At 36.8% G+C, this 5,119-nt stretch overlaps 1 non-coding gene across 1 annotated transcript; it reads right to left on the minus strand.

The window, feature by feature from the left end:
• Positions 1 to 4,238: 4,238 nt before the first annotated feature.
• LOC132287562 (small nucleolar RNA R71) lies at positions 4,239 to 4,345 on the minus strand. Its single transcript, XR_009473066.1, has one exon. It is a non-coding gene; the product is annotated as a small nucleolar RNA R71 (small nucleolar RNA).
• Positions 4,346 to 5,119: the final 774 nt, after the last annotated feature.

The following is a 5,119-nucleotide window of genomic DNA, read 5'->3' on the forward strand; positions in this document are numbered from 1 at the left end:
GGTCCTTAGGCATCGACCGATATCTCCAATTTTTAGGCTAGATTTATGTGTGACATTAGTTATTCAGCATAATGTGAAATATCTTTATTTTGATGGTGAAGTTGGTGAGTGTGATCTTTTTATTTTATTTTATGTATACAGGACTCGGTCGACGTGAAATGGCTACACGTTGACCAGTTGGGGGATTTCGGTTGACGTTTGGTCGTTAGGCGTCGACCGGTATCTCTAATTTTTTGGGTTAGATTTATGTATAACATTAGTTATTCAGTACTATATATGTGAATATCTTCTTTTGATGGTAAAGGTGGTGAGTATGGCAATTAATATTAAACTTTACCAAGTTTTTTTTTTTTTTTTTTTTTTTTTTTTTTTTTATAAATATCAAATAATAACATGTGAATACATTTATGTGTAATTGCCGCATATATTTAATATCAAATAATATCATAAATAATATATTGAATTTAGTTACATTTATTTGTGACATTATTTAATCGGCATTATGTGAATACCTTGTTTTGAGGGTGAAGGTAGTGTTGAGGAAGTAAGTTACTTTGTGTAATTATCGCATCCAAATGTGGTCTCAATGTCACTTAAACAAACAAAGACGTGATAAAATATAGGGAAAGTAATATACACTGCATGAAACAGTAGGGCAAAAATGACTTAAAGAGGATTTTCGACCACATTGAAATGGAAGCGAATCACCTGTTGTGCAATTCCCATGCAGTTTCCTGCAGTGAGCAGTAAATGACCTTAGTTTGGCCACGTTTTACTCCACTTAATAGACATTAACACTGTGTTTGGCAATTGCACCACTATTTATAAGTAATATTTTACCACCATTTTTAAGTAACGTCACAGAAATTTAAAAGTAATATCACATAATTTAAAAAGTAACATCACCACCATTTATAAGTATCTCTCACCCTCAAAATGTGGTGATGTTACTTTTAAAACTATGTGCTATTACTTTTAGACTTTTATGATGTTACTAATAAATGGTGTTGATGTTACTTTTTAGACTATTTTTACATTTCACCACTAAGTAACATCACAGAGTCTAAAAAGTAACATTACCATTTGTAAAAAGAAACATGATGAGTACTGAAAAGTGCGCATTTAAACCTGTTAAGCTTAAGCATTCTAGTACCTTTATCTATCTTACTTTGCCGTTTTAGACTTATTACGTGTTATTTATATTTTCAGGCACTAATCCCAAAATTGAGCTAACTCAGCCAAATAAGAGCTTAATTGAAGCAATCCTGAGATAAACCAAAGGAGGGAGCAAAGTGGAGAAAGAAAGGAGCAAAAAGGAATCAAGTTGTGCAGCTGAAAAGTTCGATCGATCCAACTTAGAGTTCGATCGATCGAACATCTATGATCGATCACAGTACTTCTCGATAGATCCAACCTTGGCCTTTGCTGAAATTCCAAGTTCGATCGATCGAACATCACCTTCGATCGATCGAACCTTATTTTGTCCTATTCAAATGATTGATCTTATCCACAGCTGTACGCCTACCAACCACGTTTGTCTTTTTCCCCATAAATATCTTGAAAATATCCCAGTGTTATCATTATCCGGAGGAGTCAGACCACTTCGATCGATCCAAGATGCAGTTCGATCGATCGAACCCATTTTCGATCGATCCAAGTTAAGGTTCGATCGATCGAACTTCCTCCAGCGAGAAAAAGTTAAAGTCCAACTCATTTATTCCGTCCTTCATCCAATGATTGGAGAATATGCCTTGCACGACCACAGCTCATCATGGGGTGTATTTGACCTACCTATATAAGGAATATGATACACTTTTTGAGGGAGTCTCTTGTCACACATTGAAAATTGATCTTAGAGGCTATTCTTGGAGATGAGGAAGGAGGGAAGCTAGAGCACCATTGGAGGAGATCTTCACCAACAAGGAGCAGCCATGGAGTTAGCCCTTGAGGGTTGGATCATCACTACCATGAGTGGCTAGACATCCTCTTGGGGCTAGAGTTAGCCCCAAGCATGTTTTCTATACTCTAATCTTGTGTATTATTGAGGGATTAGTGTTATATGATACATCTTGATATTCATGTATATATAAATCTTGATTATTTCATGGTTTGTATGGTTTAATGCTTCCAATTGACTATTCTATTCTATCCATATGTCTATGTATGCTAGAGTAGGATATTCATGTGCTTATCCCTAGATTTAGTGTTTTTGATGCATGTCTATGTGTATTGATGCTATAGATCTAGAGATTATCAAGATGATATGCTTAATAAATGTTATTTTGGTTCATTTAATGGTTTATGCCTATTCTTGATGGTTTGTGCCTCTCCCCTAGTCTAGATAGCTTTATTTTCATGCTAGTAGTGTAGATTTAGTGTAGTGGTAGTGTAATGTTAGATGGGAGGATAATCTACTCTTGATGTTTGATGTTCCATGCTTGTGAGTCCAAATGGCATATTCCTCTAATATTGTATTGTATGTGGATTGTGAGCTTAATGAAGGATTAATGACTTGTTTTGATCTATTGTGCTATCCCCATGTTATCTAGACAATATATGCTCTATTGTTTAGATATATTGTGCTCTTCACATGATGTTTAGACAATACTTGCTTGATTTGTCATCCTTGCCAATTGAATCAACCTAATGCACACACACCCTTATCATGTTGCAACACATCCATTACCCTCAATTGATCACTTGTTAGTAGTATAGAAAAGTATTGCTTGGTGGTGAGCTCTACACCCCAAGACCTCTCTCTCTCTTGTTTACTTCATATTATTTTATTTAGTTGAATTCAATTTAGCTTAATCAACCAACCAATCAATTGTGTGATCACTCGACCTATTAACCCTAATTATCATAGTTTCACAATTCGATACACCATCTAATCCCTTGGGACGATTCCTACTCGCCCTATCTATATTTTATATAGAGAAAGGTAGTAGTGGCTTTCTTTAAATGTAAAACTTGGCCACCTCCTAAATTCACAACTCTTCAAGCTTGACTTGGTATCGCGACCCTTGTAAAGGACCGGTCAGTTTTTGGCGCCGTTGCCGGGGATTTTAAATTGGCAACGTCGAATTGTGAAATTCAATTAGGATTAGTACTCTTTTGATCGTGTCTTTACTTTCTTTTTATTTTCTGTTTTTGATTGCTTATTGAATTTGTTCTCCATTGACTAGGTGCATTGAGCAAGGAGCTAGCAAAGTAATTCCAAGCTAAGGAGCAAAGCAAAGTAAAGGAAAAATGCTTAAAATGAAAAATTGTTAAGTAAAATTGCTAAGCTAAGCTTTTAATTTTGGAGTTGAAGTGCTAAAGGACTATTGTGAGACCTTCTTACTCAATCTCCTTAGTTAAATCGGGGGCCCACGTGGAGGCATTGCATAGCATCATTAGATAAATCGGGGGCCCACGTGAGGCATTTATTTGACATGCATTACATTTGAAAATTGTGGTTGTGAAGTTTAATTGCATTGTTGAGAAAATTGCTTATTCGTGTTGCATTGTGCATGCATGGTCGTCGTTCATTGAGACCTACTCTTGTCCCTCTTGATTTGCATTTAGAATCCACTATTAGGAATCCAAGGGGAAGAGGAAGTTCACATAGAACCAATCTACCAATGGACACTCTCAATGATGATCATGTTGAAGACCTTGGTCACATAGGCCAACAAGGCATCCTTCATCCTAATGTGCAAAATGATAATATGCAAGTTCCATTAGGCATGCCTAGGCCATACATTCATCAACCTCCTCAACAACAAGGCCAAATTCCAATGGGAATTCCAAGGCCAATGTATGCACCACAACCCCCCATCATTAATCAAGCTCAATATAACCAAGGTGTCCATGTTGCACCTCAAGTTGTTAATCCACCACTCGCATTGAGAGATCACTATGTGCCTAATGAGTATAATGCACCCACACGCATTCAATTGCCACCATTTAGAGCACACCATTATGAGATTAAAGCACAAACTATCCAAATGCTACCTAACTTTCATGGACTTCCTAGTGAAGAACCTTACAAGTATTTGGATGAGTTTCTTGAAATTTGTTCTACCATTCGATACACGGACATGCCAGAAGAAGTTTTAAGGCTGAAACTTTTTCCATTCACCCTTAAAGATAAGGCGAAGTATTGGTTTAACAACCTTAGGCATTTTTCTATAACTTCTTAGGCAGAAATGTAACAAGAATTTTTAAAAAAGTACTATCCGGTTTCGAAGACCAATGCTATGAGAACCGCCATTAGAGAATTCACACATGGGGAAGGAGAAACTTTCCACGAGGCATGGGAACGCTTCAATGAATTGCTTAGGAAGTGTCCTCACCATGATATGCCTAAATGGCAATTGGTCCAATTCTTCTTTGAAAGCTTATCGGACAATTATAAAGGCATGGTTGATGCTTCAATGGGAGGTTCTTATATAGATCGGCAAGAGGAAGACGTGTGGCGTCTTTATGAGAGCATGAGTGAAAACTCTTTGCATAGAACATTGTCATCTAGGAATGGTAGAAATTCTCAAAGTAGGAAGAGTGTTGGCTTGCATCAAGTTGACCACTCAAATGATATAACCGCCGAGATGAAGTCTTTATCTCAAAAGTTTGATCAATTGATCAATCAAAACTTGGCGAATCAAGTGTCTTCCTTTCCTAACCATTCTCCTAGAGCTTAAAATGAATCATGTATGACTTGTTCTAGTGTTCTTCATTCTACTTCTAATTGTCCTCATGGACAAATTCAAAATGAACCCATTGAGCAAGTTAATGCAACATTTGTGAACCAAGGAAACAATCCTTATGGTAATCATTACAATCCCGATTGGAGGAATCATCCTAATTTTTCTTGGAAAAACCAAGGGGAGGGCTCAAACTCTTCCGAAGGCGATTTTCAAGGGAAATACATTCCACCTCCACTTCAAAACCAAGGATCCCAAGGTTCAAGACCATATAACTCACAAGGAAATCAATTTGCTAGTTCTCATTTTCCTAACCAATCATATTCTCAAGGAAATTCTAGAGGTTCCGCTTTTGAGGAAAAGGTTTTAAATGCTTTGGGCACTCTAGAAGCAAATACTCAATTGTTGCATTCTCATTCTCAATCAATTGCCAA

This window comes from Cornus florida, unplaced genomic scaffold, assembly GCF_030987335.1.
Source record: "Cornus florida cultivar Cherokee Brave unplaced genomic scaffold, ASM3098733v1 CherokeeBrave_3.0.0_Hap2_Chr11, whole genome shotgun sequence".
NCBI lineage: Eukaryota > Viridiplantae > Streptophyta > Magnoliopsida > Cornales > Cornaceae > Cornus > Cornus florida.